Source organism: Zingiber officinale, chromosome 1B (assembly GCF_018446385.1).
Source record: "Zingiber officinale cultivar Zhangliang chromosome 1B, Zo_v1.1, whole genome shotgun sequence".
Classification (NCBI taxonomy): Eukaryota; Viridiplantae; Streptophyta; class Magnoliopsida; order Zingiberales; family Zingiberaceae; genus Zingiber; species Zingiber officinale.
Window position 1 is genome coordinate 126,093,899 of NC_055986.1, and position 24,716 is coordinate 126,118,614.

Below are 24,716 nucleotides of genomic sequence, written 5' to 3' on the forward strand. Positions count from 1 at the left end.
AGCATGTGCCACATGCTTGCCTCATTTGCCACATAGCAATCTACATGCCTCACATGCGACTGCTTTGCTCATCGCCACATGCCGTTGGCTGTTGCGTTACAAAAGGGTGGCTTGCTTGCTTAAGCAACATTGGAAGGTCAAATCAAAACAAATTTTTAATCCAAGCTGAACCAACATATGTATTTGAGTTTCAGACTACACAACAGATCCAACATGAACCACATGCACAATTCAACTGGAATGTTAATCCAAGCTGATTCCAACCGAACTCAAGAGCAAAACAAATTTTTACAGCTTCACCGGAAATTACTTAAAACGGTAAATTATAATTCTAACAATAAATAACACAAGCAGAAATGTTACTCGGCACCGGAAAACTACTAACACTCGAGTATCAAAATCATGCACAGTGAAACCACAACCGAAATCCAGGCTCAAGAAGCTCTTATTTATGCATTAGTAGCGGATCTCCCATACTCTGATGGCTCCATCTGTGTAACCAGTGAAGAGTGTGCTACCATCTGCGCTCCAAGTCAAGCTTGTGCAGTACAGTACCTGCATAAACAATCAAAGAAACGTTTAAGCATATAAAATAAATAGTTACACTTGGAAAGAATCTGAAGTGTTAAAACAAATACATGTTACTGGAACAAATCATTATCCATTATCATGTTATAAATAGGGCCTTTTATGTAGACCAGAGTATTTGACAAATACAATTAACTACCCGATCATACTTCTAAGCACTCAAATGGTAAGAGCCCACAAAGTAACTGACAATATCGCGTTTGGAGGAAAAACTCTCGTTAGAAGATAGAAAGACATGATAAAGTGATCTGTCTCAGCTACAAGATCAGTTTCACAGTGTATGATTCTTGTTAAAACAAGAAATAATCAGCGAGTACCATACCCAGAGTTAAAGTACAATATGGTTAGTAAAGAAGCTAAACAAATCGAGATAAAAAAATCACAAACTGAGCTTCCTTGATTGCTTGCACATAAAATTTCTGAAATTACTCGACCTATGTAAATTTACACGAAGTTTTTATCTACTAGCAGATGTCTTGATGCTTTAGAAACATTAAGTCATCATCTGTCAGCGGTGATGGAACATAAGTGGAATACTAATGTTATGTGATCAATAAAAACCAATTTGTACCATCTCCAGAATAATCTCACTAGAAGCTTAGAAAGGTAAACAAGTGGATGTTGCAAAAATACAACATACAGAATTTAAACTAAAGAAACAATGTCGAATATGACAAGCTTAACCCTAAATCAATTACTTGCAACTTTAGCCTATTGAAAGCTAGTGACGATTTCAAATAAGTGGCGGAACTACATGGGGGGCTTTAGCCTTTAGCCCTCCATGAGTAGGTCGGAACTATCTAGTATGACGATTCTTGACTGTGCTGGGCTGCCGGAGAAGAAGAAGTCTTTGGTTTTTAAAAGCCACGAAAGATTCATGACTTTTATTTATTTATTTTAATACCCTTTAGTGGAACATTCCACTAAAATGTATTAAAAAAAACAGTTTTTTTCTAAGGCCGAAGGCTTAGTCTTCACGTGATTTCCCTCCCAAATTCTCTCATTTCATCATTCTTCTCCCTCTTCCCCTTCTTCTTCCTCTTTCCCATTTAAAACCAAACCCTAATCAGTAACCACGCAACCTCAACAAAAAATTATATATATTTATTTAGTCGCAAAAAAAAAAAAAAATGATCTACCATTACTTGAGTGTCCATGGACACAGATTAGAAGACCAAAAAGGTAGATGAATCAATATCCTTAGAGAAATGACACTAGGTGTTTCCAGTTAAAGACACTGATGTGAGAGGCCATTGACATATAAGTGGAGGGTGAAAATAATGAAGTAAAGAAGAACGTCAATCTCAAACATGTTAGCAAAATTACAAATCAATATATATGCAAGTGTCACATAAAATTGAAAAGCTACTCATGTTGCTATCTGATCTGGTGGTAAAAAATAGAGGGCCCGTACGGATAGAGATCAACGACACGTAAAGGTCAAAATTAATATGATCAACTTAAGAGTCTGGCCGAGCGGAGAGACTCACCTGGCCGATCGGCTGGAATAACATCCAGGCCGGCACGACGACAACTCGATCTCAGGTCGGGTTTCCGATGCTCACGAGTGCTCGTATAAAAGAGTTGATCCGCCGGACCGCCTATCTGCTCGACTGAGCGACAGATTAACTAAGGCTGCAAGCCCGTCCGAGTATGTGACCGAGTGGCCTGCTCACTCGGTCCGGTACGCTTGCACTCCCGGACGCCAGGATGGCCGAGCGATCCTCCCGCTCAGTCTAGTAACTAACAAAAGACTGAGAAGAGGACAAAGGGGCAGCTGGTGATATCTTTCTCGAGACATGTGCCATCGACCAATAGGCAACATGATCGGCGGCCGGATCGGACAGAGAATCGTACGGTGAAAGTTTCCACTGTTATGTCAGAGATATGCTCGGACGGTTGCGGTATGACGTCAGACAAGCTTTTCTGACACGTCCATTCTGAGGTATGCTTTGAGGAGCGTGCACGCCTCGAGAAACGTGCGCGCGCCTCCCAGGGATCCTATATAAGGACCCTCAGACTTCGACAGAGGTACACATTCATCTTTACTGTAGCTACAGTCCTCATCCTGTTACTTTGCTTCTCCTTGCCATTGCCTGACTTGAGCGTCGGAGGGTCGTCGTCAGGAACCCCTTCCCGGCTCGACTTTGTTGCAGGTTCGCTGGAGGTCCGCGTCATCCGAAGACAACAGAGAGTGTCACGTCCCCAGTGTCCATCGACTCAACTCTCGGACAGGATCAAATTGGCGCCTTCTGTGGGAACACATCTGAATCCGAGCCGAGAAGATGGAGCAAGCTGGACGTTCACACACTGTGAGGCTCTCTCCAGAAGAACTCGACGCGCTCATCCAAGCGCGAGTGGCAAAGATAGTGGAACAGTAGCAGAAGGCGCAAGCCGAACGGCTTGCGCAGCAAGACACCTCGGCATCCGACGGCCAAGCGGCATTGGAAGACTGACCGGAGCAGTTTTCTACCTGGGCGTAGAATAGAGGCCAGACCGGCACGCCAGGAGAGGTGCCGCCCACCTCGATTCCATTCCATCGGGCTCTATTCCAAACTCCCTTCGAGCTTGCCCAGGCCAACCAAGGATCATCCGATAAGGCTCCCGCGCAGGACGTCAAGAAGGGCAAGGCGCCTCGAACCGATGTTTCTCCCGAGCGGATCAATCGCCAGTTCTCAGAGGCGATTCTGCAGGATCCGCTCCCGAGGCACTATGCCCCCTGGCAATTGGAGAGTACAGCGGTGCGACTGACCCAGATGACTATCTCGGTAAGTTCGATAACGCTGCTACTCTCCATCAATACACTGACGGAGTTAAGTGTCGAGTCTTCCTCACTACTCTATCCGGCTCGGCACAACAATGGTTCCGGAGGTTACCGGACGGATCGATTCGGAGTTTTAAGGACTTCTGAACGACGTTCCTCCACCACTTCGCCAGTAGCAGGCGCTATCAGAAGACGAGCGTCAGCCTATTCTCCATGAAGCAGGGGCCCAAAGAGACTCTCCGAGCCTACATTCAACGAATCAACCAGGCGATCATGGATATCCCGACAGTTTCATCCGAGACCATAATGCACGCCTTCACCCAAGGACTGACCGATGGGAATTTCTTCCGTTCGCTCATCCGGAAGCCGCTTCACGATTACGACCATATGCTAAAAAAGGTAAGCGAGTACATTAACGTAGAGGAGGCCCAGGTGACCAGAAGGAAGGAGATGCCTACTGAACCACTAGCGTCAACCGAGCGGAGGCAGCCGGTCAGTCAACCACCTAGAGGGCCTCAAGCCGAGGGGACGAGGCCATATCAAGAAGCTAAACCACGCGCCATTCAGCATGTGGCATCCGAACGGCCGAAGGCAAGGGGAAAGGTATGGACTCCCATGTTTTATTCCCTACACCAGTTGGCTAGTCACAACACCCGCGACTGTCGAAGGTTCGCCCTAGTTGTCTCGCCAACGCCAAGAAACTATCGCCGTTGATCGCCCTCGCCCAACCAGCGGCATCGGCACCAGGACGCCGGGCGGCAAGAAGTTAGGCGATCATCCAAGCGGCCACATCACGGTGATCAACCCCGGACCTCTCACGAGGAAGCTAGACCATCTGCATGGGAGGAAGAAAACAGAAGCAACGCCGCTCGGGGGGAGATCAATATCATAGCAGGGGGTCCACCGACGGAGATTCCAACCGAGCAAGGAAGTCACACGCCAGGCAGCTCAGGATTCACGTGGTCGGCTGCAGTCAAGAGCGGGCACAGGGACTCGAGATCAGTTTCGGACCCAGAGACTTAGAAGGTGTTGAAGTGCCGCACGATGACACCCTTATCATATGTGCGGTAATAGCAAATTATAGTATCCGCCGCATATTCATTGATACAGGCAGTTCGGTCTACATCATCTTCAAGAAGGCATTTGACCAGCTTCAAATTGACCGAGCCGAGATGTTGCCGATGATAACCCTCCTGTACGGGTTCACTAGTAACGAGGTTATGCCAGTCGGGCAAACCAAGTTGGCTATCTCGCTGGGAGAAGAGCCACTTCGGAGGACGCGGACCATCAACTTCATCGTGGTCGATACTCCCTCCGCATACAATGTGATATTGGGGCGACTGACTATCAATGAGTTCCGGGCGATCGTCTCCACTTTTTGTCAAAAGGTCAAGTTCCTCGTAGAGGATCAAGTAGGAGAAGTTCGGGGAGATCAGCTAGCCGCCGGCGATGTTATGTAGAGATGGTTCGAGCTGAATCCAGGTCCGCTCGAAAACACTGCGTCTTGAGGTAAACACCATATCCGAGAAACCTCAGACCTTAGTTTATGAGGAAAAAGAGGAGGTGCAAATTCATCCTAGCTGGCATGAAGCCACCACCTTCATCGCGTCCGACCTGGAAGTGGGCCAGAAGGAAGAGCTGATCGCGTGCCTACAGCAGAACCATGGCGTCTTCGCATGGTCGACACATGAGCTACCAGGCATCTCACCGAGTATCGCGCAACATGAGCTCGATGCCCGATCAGATGCTCGGCCGGTGAAGCAAAGAAAGAGGGACTTCAGTGACGAGCAGAACGTCATCATCCGAGCGGAAGCCGAGAAGCTTCTGGATGCCGGCCATATACGGGAGGTGCAGTTCTTGAGCTGGCTCGCGAATGTGGTGCTGATCTCCAAGCCGGGTAATAAGTGGAGGGTCTGCATCGACTTTCGGGATCTGAATAAGGCATATCCAAAAGACTTTTACCCTCTGCCTCGAATTGACCAAATGGTGGACTCGACCACCGGATGCGAGCTAATATGCATGCCAGATGCCTATCAGGGATACCACCAAGTGCCACTCGCCCGGGACGATCAGGAGAAAGTGAGCTTCATTACGGCGGACGTCACTTAGTGCAACAACGTGATGTCGTTCGGATTTAAAAATGTCGGGGCTACATACCAGCGGCTGATGAACAAAGTGTTCCGGAAGCAGATCGGGCGCAACCTGGAGGTATATGTTGATGACATACTCATGAAATCACTCCGAGCGGCCGATCTTTGTGCAGATATAAAGGAGACCTTCCGAATGCTGAGGATGTATGGAGTCAAGCTGAACCCTCAAAAGTGTCTGTTTGGAGTAAAAAGTGGACGCTTCCTGGGCTACATCGTCACCAAGTAGGGCATAGAGGTGAATCCTAGCAAAGTAAAGGCACTACAGGACATGCCACCTCCTAGAAACCTGAAGGAAGTGCAACGCCTCACCGGTCGGATAACGGCTCTGTCGCGGTTCATCTCCAGGACGACGGATCGGAGCATGCCTTTTTTCAAGATTCTGCGCCGAGCTACCAAATTCCAGTGGGATAGAGAATCTGATCAGGCGTTTGAAGAATTAAAAGTTTATCTAAACTCTTTACCTGTATTAGCTAAGCCAACTACCAGCAAGTCACTCCGCATCTACTTATCCTCGACCGAGCATGCTGTTGGCTCGGCATTAGTGCAGAAGGACGGCGAAGAACAGCCGGTGTATTTTCTGAGTCACATTCTAAAGGATGCCGAGTCCCGCTACACTGGTCTAGAAAAGCTTGCCTTCGCGCTAGTCCTCACCGCTCGGAGACTCCGACCTTATTTCCTCGCACACACAATAATTGTCATGACGAACAACCCTATGGGGAGAGTCCTTCTTAACCCGGAGGCATCCGGGCGGCTGATTAAGTGGACCACCGAACTCAGTGAATTCGATATCCAGTATCAGCCCCGCACGGTGATTAAGGCGCAGTCTTTGGTAGATTTCATCACCGAAATGCAGAATCCCGAACCCGAAGCTTTATGGAGAGTATATGTGGACGGGTCATCCACCCGACTCGGGAGTGGCATAGGTATCCTATTGCTTTCTCCTCAAGAAAAATGGATGTATCTGTCCGTCCGGCTGAAATACCGGGCAACCAATAATGAAGCAGAGTATGAAGCCCTTCTAGCTGACTTGCAGGCCGCTCGGCATGTGGGAGCGAGCCGAGTGGTGATCTACTCAGACTCTCAGCTTGCCGCCCAACAACTCTCAGGAGCTTTCGAGATAAACAACGCAAGGCTCAAACTTTACGCGAAGGCCTTTGAAAAGCTTAACGCCAACTTCTGTGAAGTCATTATACAGAAAATCCCCCGAGCGGAGAACCAGACAACGGATGAATTGGCTAAACTTGCAAGTCCAATATCGCCGATTGTCATCCAACAACCGATTGAGCAGGTGTCCTTAGTGGCTCACATCGACAGGATGGAAGGCCTCACATTCTCGGGCGACGATCATGGAATTTTTACCATCGGGAGCTACGCCTTTCGATCGGGAAGAGGCCCGGCTGCTTAGAAAGAGAGATGGTCGGTTCACCCTCATCGGAGATTAGCTCTATAAAAAAACTTTTTCCTGTCCGTTACTAAAGTACGTCAGCTCGGAGGATGCGGAATATATACTAAAAGAAATGCATCACAGGTCTTGTGGAGGACACCCGGGCAGCCGCTCGTTGGCAAGGAAGATTCTGCTAGTCAAGTACTTTTGGTCGACCCTCCAGGAAGATGCCGCTCGGACCGTCACCACGTGCCTTTCCTGTCAGAAATACCACAGCTTCACACATCGGCCGACGGAGGAGATGAAGGCATCCACGGTATCCTGCCTGTTCGATCAATGGGGCATGGATATTGTGGGACCTTTCCCTATAGCGACTGGACAGTGGAAGTTTCTACTTATAGCGGTGGACTATTTCTCCAAATGGGTCGAGGCCGAGTCGCTGGCAAAAATAATCGAGTAGATGGTCAAGAAGTTTATCTGGCAACATATAATATGTCGGTTCGACATCCCACGACGGTTTGTGTCCGACAATGGTCGGCAGTTCATCGGCCAACAACTCAGAGAGTGGTATGAGGGGTACGACATTCAGCAGCACTTCACCTCCGTGCCCTATCCACAAAGCAACGGGCAAGCGGAAGTCGCCAATCAGGAAATCCTACGTATTCTTCGGGTTTGGCTCGATCATGTCGGAGGTAGCTGGGCGGACGAGCTTCCAGGTGTACTATGGGCGATCCACACAGCCCCAAAGGAGGGAACGGGAGTTACACCTTTCCACTTGGTATATGGAGGTGAGGCTGTCGTTCCTGTGGAGGTCGGAATAGAGTCTGATCGGGTGCGACGATACGACAATGATAACGTCGAACGGAGGCAGCTAGAGTTGGACTTGATAGACGAGACGCAAGCCAAAGCAGCCGTTCGGCTAATGGCGTACCGACAGAGAATGAAGCATAATTACAACAGGCGAGTGATCCCCAGGGCATTCCAAGTTGGCGACCTAGTATGGAAAAAGGTGAAGCCGGTCGACGATGTAAGCAAGTTGGAGGCTCCATGGGTTGGGCCCTTCAAGGTCATCGAGAAGCTCCGATCGGGCGCCTACTACCTGGAAGATGAAAATAGATGACAGCTAGAACGGCCCTGGAGCGCTAACCATCTCCAGCCGTACCGAGCTGGGTGAAGGTGCGCCAATGTAATTCATTTTGTATATTTCCATTCTGCGACACCTTTTGACTACAAGAATGAAAGCATGAAACACAAAGGTACACCAAATTCACGCCGAGCTTCATCAGACCGTCGAGCGGCGACGTTAAATGCTAGAGTCGAACCGGCGACTATAAACCCCTCGGCTCGAAGACCGTCAAGCTACGACGTTAAACGCCAGAGTCGAACCGGCGACTATAAATCCCCCGGCTTGAAGACCATCGAGCGGCGATGTTGAACGCCAGAGTTGAACCAGCGACTATAAACCCCCCGGCTTGAAGATCGTTGAGCGGCGACGTTAAACGCCAGAGTCGAACCAGTGGCTATAAACCCCCCGACTCGAAGACCGTCGAGCGGCGACGTTAAACACCAGAGTCGAACCGACTACTATAAAGCGGCGACGTTAAACGCCAGAGTCGAACCAGCGAATATAAACCCCCCGGCCTGAAGACCATCGAGCGGCGACGTTAAACGCCAGAGTCGAACCGGCGACTATAAACCCCCCGGCTCGAAGACCGTTGAGCGGCGACGTTAAACGCCAAAGTTGAACCGACGACTATAAACCTCTCGGCTCGAAGACCGTCGAGCGGCGACGTTAAACGCCAGAGTCACACTAGCGACACCCCCGGCTTGAAGACCGTCGAGCGGCGACGTTAAACGCCAGAGTCAAATCGGCAACTATAAACCCCCCGGCCTGAAGACTGTCGAGCGACGACGTTAAACACAAGAGTCGAACCGGCGACTATAAACCCCCTAACCTGAAGATCGTCGAGCGGCTACGATATGGCCCGACATTTAGTGATGGTCAAGGGACGACCATAAATCTTAGGGATAAGGAAAGAACCATAACCCTCTGGCATGACACCCTATCGAGTCGCATAACTATTTATACCAACCAGAAAAAGCATACTAACAGGGAGAGAAAGCAAACAGGACATCTTCATTGAAAATAAGGTTTTCCGGCTAAGCGGCGGGATTACACGAACACTTGGACCTCACTCGAGGTAGTTAAAAAGGTGTTTAGGTATGGTACAGAGGAGTGCGGCGTGTTCTTGGACGAGGATGGTCATGGACTCTGCGAGGTGACCCTTGGCTTTCAGATGATCTGCCATAGCAGTGATGGCCAGCTCAAAGGCGAAAACGAGCCATTCGCAAACCTTCTGAACGAATTCGGTCGAGCGAATGTAGTTCTGCTTCATTACAGTGAAGCGGCTCGGCTCGACCTCTTGATACTCTTTAAGAGTCACTCGAGAAGCCTCAAGTGCATCTTGGAGGGTCTTCATGTCCTCCTTCAGAGCTGCCACCTCGATCGAGCGGCCTTTTTTCTCGACGTACAGCAGGTCGGCCAATTCCTTCACCCGCTACTCCAAGGCTCGGGCTTCTATGTTCTTCGCGTCCAGATCGGTGACGACACTATTCTTCTGAGTAGTCGCTAGTGTTAGGATCCTTCTTACGGAGGCTAGAGAGGGGGGTGTGAATAGCCGACACCAAATCGTCGCGTTTCTATAAACTAGGTTAGCGCAGCGGAAAATAACACGTAGAAACGAAGGAAAAGAAGACAAACCTCAAACAAACTGATATAACGAGGTTCGGAGATTAGGGCTCCTACTCCTCGGCGTGTCCGTAAGGTGGACGAGTCCAGTCAATCCGCCGGTGGATGAGTCCCCGGAAAACCGGCTAAAAATAACTCCTTATGGGTGGAGAAACCTCGCCACAATACTCTTGCAACAGCAAGATGAATGTACAAGAAATACAAGAAAGCAGAAGACAATACAAGTGTAAAAACAATCTTGCCTTCTCGTCGACTGGAAGAAGCAACAGCTCCAAGCGCCTACAACAGCAGATGATCCAGCCGGAAGCTCACGCGAAGCTTTGGAGGAGCTCAACAAAGCTCAAGCACAGCAGCACTTAGGGACAGGAAGAAGGAAAAAGGAGAAGAGGCTCGCAGCAGCAGCCCTCCTTTTATAACCTGCGAAGAAACACAGAAGAAATCTAGCCGTTGCGTCGCAACGGCTAGTGCCTGGATCGGTCTGTGGACCGATCAGGCTTCATGTGGATCGGTCCACCGACCGATCCATTCCCTAGCCTTCGCTTCTGTTCCGTCTCTGATCGGTCCATGGACCGATCAGGGAACCTCCTGATCGGTCCACAGACCGATCCCACCTCAGGTGGTAGCGTCCCTGATCGGTCCCGGGGACCCATCAGGCTCCAAGCTGATCGGTCCCCAGACCGATCAGTAAGCCCACAGAACCATGATCGCCTTCTGTTTGTCATCTGATCGGTTACCAGACCGATCAGATATACAAACGTATCGCTGGATCGGTCTGCAGACCGATCCAGAGCTTGATTTTTACCCAAACCAAGTCCCAAACCTTCCAAACCAATATCCGGTCAACCTTGACCTATTGGTACATCATGCTTAGCATCCGGTCACTCCCTTGACCTGCTAAGACTCCTCACCAAGTGTCCGGTCAATCCTTTTGACCCACTTGGACTTTCCTCTTCGTGCCAAGTATCCGATCACTCCCTTGATCTACTTGGACTTCCCAACACCAGATGTCCGATCACCCTTGATCCATCTGGATTTTCCCTTGCCCGGCTTAACTCACCAGGACTTTCACCTAGCTTCACTCACTAGGGTTTTCACCTGGCTTCACTCACCAGGATTTCCAATCTGCCTGGCTTCACTCACCAGGACTTTCCCTTGTCTGGCTTCACTCACCAGGACTTTCCCGAATGCCTGGCTTCACTCACCAGGACTTTCACCTTCACCTAGCTTCACTCACTAGGATTTTCACCTGGCTTCACTCACCAGGATTTCCCGACTGTCTGGATTCACTCACCAGGACTTTCCCTGCGCCAAACTCTCTGTTTGGACTTTTCCCGTGCCAAGTCTCCATACTTGGACTTTTCCAGTGCCAAGTCTCCATACTTGGACTTTTCACCGAATCAGGTCAACCTTGACCTACGGTTGCACCAACAATCTCCCAAACATCTATTCTTGTCAAACATCAAGAATAGAACTTCTCTTCTCGTCAAACATCGTCAAACATCAAAATACAACTCGAGTCAGGTCAACCAGGTCAACCTTGACCTAAGGTTGCACTAACAATCTCCCCCTTTTTGATGTTTGACAAAATCCAAAATCAAGTTAGGTTAACCCGATAACCTAACTTAGGTTTTCCAATGTTCTTCCTTGAACATTCTTCCAAAACCTACACTCTCCGCCTTGGGACATCTCTCCCCCTTTTTGACACACATCAAAAAGAGGGAATCAAGGTCAAGAGTTTCTTCCTAATGAAAGTCCCATACCTTTCATTGAAACCCTTAATTTTCCCCTTGATACTAAACTCAACACTCAACTTAGTGACAATCCCATATCACTAATCCTCAAAAGTCTTAAGGAGTAAAAAAAACTCCCCCTAAAAGTCAACTCCCCCTTGACAATTAGTTAAGACTCCCCCTAAAGGTCAACTCCCCCTTGACCATTGCACCAACAATGTCTTGGAGAGTTTCAAACCTTTAGAAACCCGAAACTCAACTCCCACAGCTGAAATTTCAGACCACAGTCGAAATTCAGCAAATTCAGCACGCCTGATCGGTCACCGGACCGATCAGGACCCCTCTGGATCGGTCCCCAGACCGATCCAGCCTTCCCTGGATCGGTCCAGTGACCGATCCAGCCTTGGACAGCCTCGAGTTCTGATTTCCTTCTCCCGAAATTCAGAAACTCACAACAAATTCCAGAAAATTCCAAAAATTATAAAATTTTGAGGATATATTACTCATAACATATACTATCAAGGAAAAACAGTTTTCTATGAAAATGACTTCCATTTTTAAATCTTGATACAAAGTTTGAAAAGTTTTGAAATAGCTCAAAGTTTCAAAAACTTTGTATCACTTTGTTCAATGATGAATGCTATCACTAGAAAAGCTTCATCAAGGTTTTTCAAATCAATTTCAAAATGATTTTAAACCTTTTAATTTAGGACCATAATCTTAGGGCTAAATGTACATGACTTGTACATAAGCTTTCCCTATGATCCCCCAATTTTGAATTAGGTTCATCTAGGTACAAGAACTATGCACCTTGATCCTAACTCATCATCCTAATATCTCACACACATTTAAGGTGTATCAAACACATTCAAGTCAATTTTGATGTGAGATATGAGTTTAGGTCAACTTAGGCTAAGTTCTCATGCATTTTCTAAACACCAATTTGATCTCAATATCAAAATGTGCTTTTATCCTTAAATCAATTTCATTGATTATTAATGCAAGAGATGATGACATGGCATGAAATAATATCATAAATGAAAACATGTGCCAATGTCATGATGTCATGACATAAAGTATGAAACTTAACTAAAGCATGACATATAAAGAACCTAAGCTTTATCATGACATATCAAATGATAAAATTAAACATGATGTCATGACATGTGAGGGAAAATAATCATGGCAAGATTTAGCATGAATAAGACATACCTAGATTACCTATCTAAGTATCCTTAGCCTTAGCTAATACTTAAGCTTTAACCCTTGATTGCCCTAATATGCCAAAATCCTAATTTTGACACTTCTTGAACTCTAGATTCATCCATGCCACTTGAAGATCAAATTTATCCTCAAATCTTGGCATGTTTCATTTTTCCTCAAGAGTTCTCTAGATTTTCCCAAATTGTGCCAATTGAAATTAACATCATCATTTTCCATGATGGCACATTTTACTCTTCCAAGGAGTAAATATTCCATTTCATTTTCAAAGGTTCCCAAAAACCTTGAAAATGCTCCTTGAGCGTCAATTTCCTCAAAGTTGGGTTAACTACCCTTCTAATCGGAGTTGACACTCTCTAACCCATCTATGGGGTAGAGAAGATGCTCCTAGGAACCCAATACCTATTTGAGCTCATTGGGTTCACTAAATATTCACTAGGGATAACTTCCCTAGCAACCCTCCTAATGACCCTCTTAGGCTTTAAAGCCTTGGTCATTTGGGACTCATCAAGATCAACTCTAGGGGTGACTCCCCTTGTGACCTTGGTGATGGTCTTCCTAGCCCTAGATTTTGTTCCATAATCGAATGGAACATTATGATAAGTGGGCTTGACCACTTGGGACTTAGGTTTGTGACCCAAACCTTTCTTGTCCTTGGACATTGGTTTTTGACCCTTAAACCCTAGAGATGACTTCTCCAAGTTCTTAAGAGCCTTTTCCAAAGTATCAAGTCTTGACCTCAAGACTTGATTCTCCTTCTCTAATACCTCAAGTTATAATTTATCATTGTTATTTGAGGCATTCCTAGGCATATGTTTAGTTGATTTGGGATTCCTACCTAGGTTTTCCTTAGCCTTAGATGAGTTAATTCTAGGGTTGGCTTTCCTAGTGTTATCCTTATCTAGGCTTACATGTTTGACTCCTAAGCACATATATTGATTCCTAAGATTATCATGCTTATCATTCTTGACAATTGCAATAAAACTACTAGCATGAGTCTTATTATTATTGCAAGAATGTGCCTTAAATGTTACCTTAGGGTTTGCCTTAGCTCCCCCTATCGACGTGCTCGGTCTCTTGTCCTTATGAGATTGCCTCCCCCTCGGACATTGACTCCGATAATGTCCCCTTCGCTTGCATTGAAAGCACACCACGTGCTCTTTGTCTTTGCGTATCGGGACTCCGACTTTCTTGACCTTTGGCGCCGGTGGAGTCTTCCTAACCCTCTTTGGACACTTACTCTTGTAGTGCCCAAATTCCCTACACTCAAAGCACATTATGTGTAATTTGCTAGAAATTAAAATGCTTGAGTTACCTAGGTTTGAGGATGGATGAACGCTCTCTCCTTCATCCCTTCCGGAGGTAGAAGCTTCTTCTTCTTGCTCCGAACTTGAAGAAGAACTCTCCTCTTCTTCTTTAGATGTTGAGTGGCCCTCAACTTCTAAATCCATTCCTCCATGATGTGAACTCCTTGGCTCACTTGACTCCTCTTCATGACTTGAAGTGGAGTTCTCCTCATGGAACTTTGCCAAGTTATTCCACAACTCCTTGGCATCGTTATATCCACCTATCCTACACAAAACATCATTAGGTAAAGAGAATTCAATGATTTTCGTTACCTCATCATTGATGGTTGATTGGTGGATTTGCTCCTTGGTCCACTCCTTCTTCTCTAGGGTTTCTCCTTTCTTGTCCATCGGAGGCTTGAAACCTAATTGAACACAACTCCAATTTTCAAGGTTAGTCATAAGAAAATACCTCATTCTTACCTTCCAATACGCGAAGTCGCAGCACTCGTAGAAGGGTGGAAACGTGATGTCTTCTCTCAGTCGATCCATTCTCTAGCTTGTGCTCCCACGAGTGTTAATCCGACGAAGACCGCGCCTCGCTCTGATACCACTTGTTAGGATCCTTCGTACGGAGGCTAGAGAGGGGGGTGTGACACCAAATCGTCGTGTTTCTACAAACTAGGTTAGCGCAGCGGAAAATAACACGTAGAAACGAAGGAAAAGAAGACAAACCTCAAACAAACTGATGTAACGAGGTTCGGAGATTAGGGCTCCTACTCCTCGGCGTGTCCGTAAGGTGGACGAGTCCAGTCAATCCGTCGGTGGATGAGTCCCCGGAAAACCGGCTAAAAATAACTCCTTATGGGTGGAGAAACCTCGCCACAATACTCTTGCAACAGCAAGATGAATGTACAAGAAATACAAGAAAGGAGAAGACAATACAAGTGTAAAAACAATCTTGCCTTCTCGTTGACTGGAAGAAGCAACAGCTCCAAGCGCCTACAACAGCAGATGATCCAGCCGGAAGCTCACGCGAAGCTTTGGAGGAGCTCAACAAAGCTCAAGCACAGCAGCACTTAGGGACAGGAAGAAGGAAAAAGGAGAAGAGGCTCGCAGCAGCAGCCCTCCATTTATAACCTGCGAAGAAAGCGAAGAAACACAGAAGAAATCTAGCCGTTGCGTCGCAACGGCTAGTGCCTGGATCGGTCTGTGGACCGATCAGGCTTCAACCGATCAGGCTCCAAGCTGATCGATCCCCAGACCGATCAGTAAGCTCACAGAACCATGATCGCCTTCTGTTTGTCATCTGATCGGTCACCAGACCGATCAGATACACAAACGTATCGCTGGATCGGTCTGCAGACCGATCCAGAGCTTGGTTTTTACCCAAACCAAGTCCCAAACCTTCCAAACCAATATCCGGTCAACCTTGACCTATTGGTACATCATGCTTAGCATCCGGTCACTCCCTTGACCTGCTAAGACTCCCCACCAAGTGTCCGGTCAATCCTTTTGACCCACTTGGACTTTCCTCTTCGTGCCAAGTATCCGATCACTCCCTTGATCTACTTGGACTTCCCAACACCAGATGTCCGATCACCCTTGATCCATCTGGATTTTCCCTTGCCCGGCTTCACTCACCAGGACTTTCACCTAGCTTCACTTACTAGGGTTTTTACCTGGCTTCACTCACCAGGATTTCCAATCTGCCTGGCTTCACTCACCAGGATTTCCAATCTGCCTGGCTTCACTCACCAGGACTTTCCCTTGCCTGGCTTCACTCACCAGGACTTTCACCTTCACCTAGCTTCACTCACTAGGATTTTCACCTGGCTTCACTCACCAGGATTTCCCGGCTGTCTGGATTCACTCACCAGGACTTTCCCTGCGCCAAACTCCCTGTTTGGACTTTTCCCGTGCCAAGTCTCCATACTTGGACTTTTCCAGTGCCAAGTCTCCATACTTGGACTTTTCACCGAATCAGGTCAACCTTGACCTACGGTTGCACCAACAATCTCCCAAACATCTATTCTTGTCAAACATCAAGAATAGAACTTCTCTTCTCGTCAAACATCGTCAAACATCAAAACACAACTCGAGTCAGGTCAACTCGAGTCAGGTCAACAGGTCAACCTTGACCTAAGGTTGCACCAACAGCTAGCTCTATCTTGTGGTCGAAGGCTTTGACCTGCTTCTTGAACTGGCTCAGCCAGGTACGCCTGATCAGCCGATTTCTTCCGCTCTACCTCCAACAGCCCTTTCGTCTTGGTCAGCTCTGCCTACAGCTCGGCATAGGACGGTCCCCGAGAGGAAGACGCCCCGCCGGAGATTCTGAGCTTCTTCAGCTCATTCTCTAGCATCGCCATACGATTGGCAACGACCACGCTTTCCATCCAGTTCTATCAAATAAGGAGCTGTTAAATACCGCTCGGAAAGATCACACGAAAGAGTTCTTGACAGAAAACTTACGCCGGTGGCGTGCTGCAGGTAGCTGTTGGCCAGCAGACCGGGAGGAATTGCACCGACACGAGCACAGGCATCCTCCCATACTTTGGCGAGTGGTCCTCGGATGGTGATAACGTGTTCAAGGGGTTGTAGGCCGATCAGATTCCACCATGTATGCCTCTGTCGGAAGGTGCAGAACGACCTTTATTGTTCGGCGCCCACCCGACATTGTGTGAGCAGACGCTGAGGGACTGGACAGCTGATCGACGGGTGCAGAGAGAATACCTGAGCGGCGAAGCCTCCAACGCACTGGAGGCAAGGAGCTGACCGGCTGCGCTGCGATGGGGTCAGTTGGCAGATCTAGCTGGGAAGGGGTCCGATCGGAGGAGAGTGCCTCAACAGAGGGAGGATTATCTTTGGGGGAGACCGGGCCCGTCTGCTCGAACGATTGGACTGCCGAGGCGGCCGATCGCAGAGGCGTCTCCGATCTGCGCCGTTTCTGTCCGATTAAGGGAAGATCATCCCTCGACTCAGAGTCGTCGCCCCAAGCGGTAGGCTGTTTGCTAAAAGTTGCGCCCCTCTCAACGGGAGAGGTCCGAGCGGCGGACTCCCCACAACCGTTTTGCTCTCACCCTCATGAGAGCCGATCGGAGCAATGCCAAGCCCCTCCATTTCCTTGGCTGCCGTCGCCTCAATCGCGTCGATTTTTTGATTCAGGATGCCGAACAGCACGGACTCCATCACGATGCTCGCTGCGAATGAAAAAGAAGGAAATCAGTTAGACTCAAAATAATTAATTAAGTAAATTACTTACCAAAGCTGTTCGGGAGCTTGGTTCGGCGCGGACTCAGACCAAACATATACATCACCCCCTCTGGTAGTAGCTTATGGATATCGAGCTTCAGGCCGGCCAACATATTTGCAGCTTGGAGATAGTCTAGTCGGGTTTTATATCTCTTCAGCACGGGAGGAGTAGGAAGTCCGACCTGCCACTTTGTTCGGAAAGGCGGCAGCTCGGGGAGTCGCAGGTAGAAGAAGTAATCCTTCCGGTGTTTATTAGAGGAAGACATCTTATCAAAAAAGACTAAGCCAATCCGAGACTGGAATAGATAAGTGCCCAGCTCAGACTGCTTGGGATAATAAAAATAGTAAAAACCTCAGGACGGAGAGGTATGTTGTGGATTTTGAACAACACCACGCCTCCACACAAAAGGCGAAAGGAATTAGGGACGAGCTGGGCGATCGGAATGCGAAAGCAGTTACAGATTTCGAGAATGAAGGGGTGGATAGGAAACCGCAGTCCGACCACAAACTGATCTCGGAAGACACAGATCATGCGGCGCGGCGGCATATGTGGCCGATCGAAAGGTGAGGCTAAAATGAGTTCAAAATCAGGAGGAAGATCGAAGGCATTGGTCAGGCTCTCCGCGTCACGTGTGTCGAACCGCGACTCCATGGTCGTGTACCATGGGCCAGGAGCCAGTTTCAAAGGCTGAGAAGAACTAGCCATCACCGGAACCGTAGAAAGAGCAAAGGCCGACGAAAGGCAAAGGGGTCGATGAAGAAGATGATCGGAACGGTAGAAAACGGGCGCAAACACTTCTAGAATGCGAAGAGAAACGCGAAAGAATGAAGAGGCAAAAGGCGGAGAATCCTTACAGAGAAGAGGATGGTTGAAGGAGAGGAAGGGTTGCAGGAATGCTGAGGAATGGATTTGTCGTAGCACTGAACGCAACCTGAAGCCTCTGGGCGTACGAACACAAAGCTGCGGCGGAAAGGACGGTGAAAGCTTTATAAAGGTTGGGCTCGATTCCACATAGCCGTTAGATTCAGGTCACAAGACCCGAGGACCGGATCCCATCGTATAATTCAAAAAGGCCAAAGGTCACATCAACCTGACAATCCGATCATGCAGTGACGGCGGTGTCGCCACACGTCGCCCACTCATAGGGGTGCATTTAATGGGCTCCATTACGCAGGCGTGGTCGCGTGCTCAGCCTTAATAGCGAGGATTTGCACGAATTCCGAGGAGATCTTTAAGACGTCAGCATTGACCGCCACTAGGTCGGCAAGACAATCAACGACCAGCGTAGTGCCTCAATGGTTAGACCTCCGATCGGCTGTGTGTCACCTTCATAGTGCCCGAGCAGAGAAGCACTTACGTCAACGGCAGAGCGGCCGCCGGGCCATCAAACTAATAGTCCAGTCAATCGGACTTACGACCTCCTTCGAATAGACTTGAAAGGAAGGCACGTGATCCGGTGGTAAGAAATGGGGGGCCCGCACGGGTAGGAGTCAACGACACATGGAGGTCAAAGTCAAGATGGTCAACCTAAGAGTCTGGCTGAGCGGAGAGACTCGCCTGGCCGATCGGCTGGAATAGCGCCCAGGCCGGTGCGACGACAACTCGACCTCAGGTCGGGTTTTCCACGCTCATGAGTGCTGGTATAAAAGAGCTGATCCACCGGGCGACCTGTTTGCTCGGCTGAGCGGCAGATCGACTAAGGCTGCAAGCCCGTCCGAGTATGTGACCGAGTGGTCTGCTCACTCGGTCTGGTACGCTTTCACTCCCGGACGCTAGGATGGCCGAGCGATCCTCCTGCTCGGCCTAGTAACCAACAAAAGACTCAGAAGAGGACAAAGGAGGCAGCTGGTGATATTCTTCTCGAGACATGTGCCGTCGACAGACAACACGGTCGGCGGCCGGACTGGACAGAGAATCGTACGGTGGAAGTTTCCACTGTTATGTCAGAGATATGCTCGGACGGTTGCGGTATGACGTTAGACACGCTTTTCTGACACACCCATTCTAAGGTATGCTTTGAGGAGCGTGCACGCCTCGAGAAACGTGCGCGCACCTCCCAGGGATCCTATATAAGGACCCTTAGACTTCGACGAAGGTACGCATTTATCTTTACTGTAGCTACAATCCTCATCTTGTTACTTTGCTTCTCCTTGCCGTTGTCTGACTTGAGCGTCGGAGGGTCATCGCCGGGAACTCCTTCCAGGCTCGACTTTGTTGCAGGTTCGCTAGAGGTCTGCGTCATCCGAAGACAATAGAGAGTGTCACGTCCCTAGTACCCATCGACTCAACTCTCGAACATGATCACTATCATTTCCTACAATTGCATGCCTTGGTCATTCAAGTTTGAAAGGGTTTGGTTGGAAAAATGTAAAATCTCAAACAAGTTAATTTTGAACTCTACGCAATTAAGAATAATAAAGCATTAAATGAAATAAATAAATAACATAACATAACAAATTCAGAGTTAGCAATGACGCCCCAGATAGAGATGGTAAAACAGAAACATAAGTACAAAAAATATGAGCTCCAATACTCTAAACACATGAACAGCAGAAGAAATAAAAATGAAAAGCTATAATCCTCCATAACGACAACATAATTCATGAAACTATTTTTTTTTTGACAGAATAATAACAAGCTTAGAATAAGATCAAAGATGCCAGTTTTATGAAAGACCATTCATTTTGTAAAGACAGGAGTGACCAGTATAAAGAATCGAGTACCTGGTTATTGGTGGCGGTCGTCTCAGGCTTAAGGTCCTGCACAACAGATTTGCTCTCAAGGTCCCAGATCTTGACGCTCTCCCGAGTGGCAGCGCAAAGCCAGTACCTATTGGGGCTGAAGCATAGCGCGTGAATGATGGCACCAGCATCAAGTGCATAAAGGCGCTTCCCCTCGCCCAGGTCCCAGAGCAGCGTGAATCCATCCTTACCACCACTAGCGCAGAGGGAACCATCGGGGCTAACGGCAACCGTGTTAACGTAACCAGTATGACCTGCGAGTGTGCATCGCAGCTTGCAGTTGGTCATGTTCCATACTTTGACAGTGCGGTCCCAGGATCCGGAGACGATGGCGGGCAGCAAAGCGTTGGGACTGAAGCGAACGCAGCTAACCCAGTTGGAATGCGCATCGGCACCCTGAATAGTGTACTTGCACTCACCGAGTGTATTCCAGAGTGGCGTGTCCGCTAAAACGGTTGTCGACAGAGAACGCGACGGAGATGACATCCTTGGCGTGTCCGCTAAAACGGCGTGTTGTGGCACCGGTTGAGAGATACCAGAGTCGGAGGTCTCCATACCAGGAGCCGGAAAGGGCGAACTGTCCATCGGAGGAGAGGGCCACGTCCTGGACGAAGTGGGAGTGGCCAGTGAGGCGACGGCGGGGCACGCCATAGTAACCCTCTCCGGAACCGTCAACACCGGAGGCGGGAGAGTCCTTGGTAAGGTTCCAGACGAGGAGGGACTTGTCCCGGGAGGAGGAAACGATCATGTCGGAGTTGTCGATAGGGGCAGCGATGGCAGTGACCGCATCCGAGTGACCGCGCATCGTGCAGCGGAGGACCAGGGTGCTGGCCATATTGCTGTCAGCGAAGAAGAGCGGTGGCGAAGGCGGAGGCGGACGCAGCAAAGAGAGCAATCAACCGAAACGGGTGGAAATGCAACGACGTCTTATAGGCGAAGAGGCAGCTGTTAGGGTTTCCAAATTTTGAGGTCCAATTGTTGATGACGTGTCATCGGCCTCACGAGTAATGGCCCCACTGGCTCACGAGTAATCTCGACGTCTCGTGCTCCGCCAACGTCGCCGACCCCTACTTCTGCAGAGGTAATTGCTACTGATCTTGATTTCTAGTTTCCATCTAATGCTATATGTCATTAATTGATGTTATATCTTCTTGAAGAGCAATTCGTAATCTCATAGACAAATTGATCTTGATAAGATCGAAACAAGTGCCAGAGTATACACATGACTCATGAAGTAACAAATCATCTTCATTAAGCTCTCTCTTTCTCTTTCAATATCCCTTCTCCCTACGATATCCATGGCAGCCTACTGCTCCATGGCGTACCAGATCCCCTGGATCTTCACATCCTTGGACCTTGGGCGTCTAGGCGCCCTGCAGGTTGGTGTCCGATGGCTGCAGGCTCTCAAACACACCGATCACCTCCCCTGTATCTGGCTTGCTCTTCGTCACGCTCAGCGTGATGGCCCCCCTGGATGACGCCACGTTCTTGATGTTCACTCTCAGCTCGTCCTCGTCTTCCCTGCCGCCGTCCAGGAGCGCCACGGCGTTTTCGTACCCTCTGGATCCTCTCCTGCCCTTGGGGGTCGAGGAATGACGATCCCAGGTAGGAGGGCACCAGGAACTGCCTGCTGAAGCTCTCCGGCTTCCCCGACGCCATCAGCTGCTTGATGGTGAAGAGGAATGGCACGCGCTTGCCACTGAGCAGCTGCACCGTCATTACCGCATAGTCAATTCTGTAGCAATCACTACAAAAACAAATAATTTTACCGACGGAAATATCCGTCGGTATATGCCCATACCGACAGACCTCCAACGGAATATTTTTCGTCGGTAAAATATCCGCCGATCCAAGATTACCGACGAAAGTTTAATTCCCGTCGGTATATTTACCGACGGAATTAAGTTTCCGTCAGTATTATTGAAAAATAATTGATTGGTTAATGTTGTAAATCTCCCGACGTAACATACTATTCCGTCGGGAAATTTTAAATATACCGACGGAATAAACGTTTCCGTCAATGATCACCGACGGCCGACGTAACATACTATTCCGTCGGGAAATTTTAAATATACCGACGGAATAAACGTTTCCGTCAATGATCACCGACGGAACTAGCTAGGTCCGTCGGTAATCACCGACGGAAACGGTGATTCCGTCGGTAATCTATTGAAATCTACTGATTTCGATAATTTTCGACGGAACGTTTTCCGTCGGTATTATGACGAAAAATTAAAAAAAAATCAAATGGTTCATCCTGTTTACACGCTGTTCCCATATACATTTTCTAAATATATAAACAAACCATCACAATCGATGGTATCATACAATACACACAACAAATATAATCCACAACAATTATAATCTACATCAAATTTAATCCCCCCCCCCCACACACATATATATATATATCATATGACAATCACACACTAATAAAATCCAGAAAAAAAAAACATTTTCATGATACATACCGAACTAGAATGTAGTCCAAATAATACAAGAACGCGAAATAAAAAAAAAATCATGTAGAAAGGCAAATACAAAATAATATATAAATAAACAGTTTGCATATATATGTATAACGAATTTTATATGAAATGATAATACCTAAACAAAAATGAGCAAATGATGTAGTGAAGAGTCAATATGTAAATAGGACTGAACGTGACTCCTGAAATATATAGTAATAAAACCTTTAGAAATAAACATGTTATAATATCAAAACAGGCTCACGTTCTATATAATAAATAAAAAACTAAAATGTAGTTGAACAAACCTCAAAAAAGCTAACGATCATCGCCTGATGGATCTTGAGTCTCCTGTGACTCAGAACCCTGTGATGCCTGGGTGAAAGAAGCCATGATCGCCCGCATTTGGGCTATGAGATCTTCATTACTCTTGTCATGTTCAACTCTCTTCTTCTCCTCATCATCTCTCCACTGATCCATATCAGCCATCCTCTGATCCATTGATTTTAGTTGAGAACGCAGTTCTTGATTTTCACGTCTTAAAGACTGCATCTCACTAGAAGAAGAGGAACTAGCATGACCTACTGGATTCCTCAAACGATAAAATGCCACTTTAATTTGGCCTGAGAGCCAAGGTCGTAGAGGATGGAGTTTTTTTCCCTTCCACCAACAACATCATAATAAATCTCATTTAGATCGTCGGTGGATAAAGACTGTGACTCTCCACCCTCTGCTGATGGCTGAAATGCCCGAGCCACCCTTTCTGTCATTTGTTGCTGCATAAAAAATAATATAATATCCAATTTGATCTGTATTACTAATTACTAATCAAGATAGAAATGAACAAATGTAATAAAGTTAATAATCTTACATATAGAGTTTGAGATCGAGAATCAACAAATAACCCATCCTTCTTCTTGTGGGTCTTCAGAAAAATCTCCATACATGTAGGTTGTTGGGCAAGCTCACGTTCCTACATTCAAAAAATTAGGGAAAAAATTAGTATGCTCAACAATACAAGGTTGGTAATAAATACAAAATTTGTTACAACGTATAATTTTAAATTATACTCACCAGATCCATAGTATGCTTAATAATATATCTGGATCCTGACGTATGCCGAGCGGTTCCAGTGCTCGGGCCACCTGGCTCTGTATTCCTATTTGCTTTTGCCTTTTCGGCATTATCTTGCCACCTTTCTGCAGCCCAAGTGGTCGTCCATGCACTCCATATCGCCTCCGAAACATACGCAGGCCTAGTGCCCTTCTTTCTCATGTAATACATATGATCTCTGTAGAGTTTGGCACAGTAAGTATTCCATGTAGCTTTAAATTGGTCTTCTTGCTTGTCCACCCATGTATATCTTTTCTGTAATTATAAGTTAAACATTTAGTTTAAATGATAACTATATTATAGAATGTGAAATATATTAAATTTACTTACCACAAATTCATTATAATAAAATAGCTTCATCTCCTGGTCTACATGCCTCCATGTAGCACCAGACGTGCTAACTCGTTCCTTAAATTTTGCAGTGATATATGTGGCAACTCTGTGCCCATCTGGAGTGAACCTGCACAAAATAATATTAAGTTATGAGAAATATATTATAACTAATGTTATATATAAACTTGAATAATTAATAAGACAATATACTTACGAGTCCCCGATAAAGGTAAGAACCTTGTGGCCACGGGGTGCCACAGGCTGCTGCTCTGCCATGATAATATCTGCAAAATAACATTGCAACACATTATAATAAGGTCTAAAAACTTGATAATATAAATACAAAACATTATGGAAACATTACTTACCAACGGAAATAATAATGTTAATATTTAATCATCATTAACATCTATTTAATCAACATTAACAGTTTCTATGTCTTCATTGCTAGATGAGCTTAGTTCAACTTCATCCTCACTGTTGGACATCTCCCCATCATCTATCTCTTCGTAAATGTCATTAGCATCTACAAGTAATTGAAAAGTAGATTGGTGTTGTAAATCAACTGAATGTATCTCCACTTCATCATTCTGAAATGCATCATGGTTTTGAGCAGTGATTGTATTCGGCATCTCTATGGTCAAGCGAGGCTTGATTCGATAAACAGACAACCATTCACTAGATCTTCTTCTCTTCGTAGGGTATTCAAGATAGAAAACCTGACCCTCTTGTATTCCGAAAATAAAAGGCTCAAACTTGTTGAATCTTTTATTTGCATTAACCTCAACTAAATTATAATTTGGATGAATTCTAGTACCTATTCTTGGGGTCGGATCATACCATGAACATTTGAACAACACACACCTCTTTATTGGTAATGCAGGATATTCAATCTCTATGATTTCGTCAAGTCTACCATAGTAATCAAACTTAGTG

At 47.0% G+C, this 24,716-nt stretch overlaps 2 pseudogenes; both read right to left on the bottom strand.

Annotated features, from left to right (window-relative positions):
* Positions 1-456: 456 nt before the first annotated feature.
* On the bottom strand, positions 457-20,701 carry LOC121996458 (annotated as a pseudogene).
* A 471-nt stretch (positions 20,702-21,172) lies between these two features.
* LOC122041895 lies at positions 21,173-22,739 on the bottom strand (annotated as a pseudogene).
* Between the last annotated feature and the right edge of the window lie 1,977 nt (positions 22,740-24,716).